The 1,305-nt window shown below is 36.7% G+C and overlaps 1 non-coding gene across 1 annotated transcript; it reads right to left on the minus strand.

The window, feature by feature from the left end:
• Nucleotides 1-200: 200 nt before the first annotated feature.
• Nucleotides 201-304, minus strand: LOC126002287 (U6 spliceosomal RNA). Its single transcript, XR_007493040.1, has one exon. It is a non-coding gene; the product is annotated as a U6 spliceosomal RNA (small nuclear RNA).
• Between the last annotated feature and the right edge of the window lie 1,001 nt (nt 305-1,305).

A 1,305-nucleotide genomic window follows, 5' to 3' on the forward strand; every position in this document is an offset into this window, starting at 1 on the left:
TTTCTTAAGTATCCTTGATTTGTTTATAATAGATGAATGGATGGGTAGGTGGATGGATCAATGAAGGAATAGATGGATGGATAGAGAGAGATAATAGATGACAGACATACAGATATCCAGCAAATAAATACACTTAGCTAGAAAGATGATAGTCCGAGGAGAAGGGCTGAAAAGATTTTTTAGGGATTCTGTGTGTGTGTTTTAATATGAAATATTTCATGAATGTGCATGTCATTCTTGTGCAGGGGCCATGTTAATCTCTGTATTGTTCCAATTTTAGTATATATGCTGCTGACGCGAGCACTTTCAAGGACTCTTAATTACTATTACTGGACTGCATCGCCATTTGAGAATGGTAGATTGGTAGGAATCCTTTATTCATACTTTTTTTTAGTATATTTTTTATTTATTTAAACATCTTGATTACAAATATGATTGTGATTAGGTTTCAGTCATGTAAAGAATACCCCCCTTCACCAGTGCAACATTCCCACCACCAATGTCCCAAGTCTCCCTCCATCCCATCCCACCCCCACCTGTACACTAGACAGGCTTTCCAGTTCCCTCATTCATTCACATGATTATGGTAGTTCTCAGTGTAGTTATTTCTTTTTTTAGTATAATTTTTATTTTGATCATAGTGGCTTACATATTGTTGACAATAATATTTTAGGTACATATTTACATAAAATCAGGGGGGATTCCCATCACCAATTTGTCCTCCCTACAAGTCCGTTTTTGTCCTACCTCCCATATCCTCTTCCCTCACCCCTGGGGCTGCTAGAATATGTGGTCCCCTCTGTACCTAGACTACTACTTAGTAGTCTTGCACTATTTGGTCTTGGTGCCTCCCTTATTTCCCCCTCTAACTGGGAGGCAGGACTAGCTAGTTCAAGTTATGTGGTTTTGTTTGAAGAAAAGAAAAGTAATAAACTGGGGTAAAATGGGCGGAATCCTAGAGGCTCTCATCATCGGTTTGAGAGATGAAGGAGAAAAAGAAGGTGGAACACTCCACCAGTACAAAAAGAAGTGTCAAATATCTAGTGAGGACTCCAACAATACCGATAAGCACCACAAAAAAATGCCATGGTCTTGAGATAAGAAACATGGCAGGGCACATAAAGAAAGAAAAGAAGAAAAAATAAAGTATAAATGGGGGCAACAACTTCAATAACCACACCAAAACAAAGAAATCAACCAAAATAGATAGGTAAATAAAAATAATGATAATAATAAATCAAGATAAAAATAATATATAAAAAATAAACAATGGTTTGTGCTACTTTTTATTTTTTTCCTCCTGCC

The sequence above is a fragment of the Suncus etruscus genome, chromosome 2 (assembly GCF_024139225.1).
Source record: "Suncus etruscus isolate mSunEtr1 chromosome 2, mSunEtr1.pri.cur, whole genome shotgun sequence".
In the NCBI taxonomy this organism is placed as follows: Eukaryota; Metazoa; Chordata; class Mammalia; order Eulipotyphla; family Soricidae; genus Suncus; species Suncus etruscus.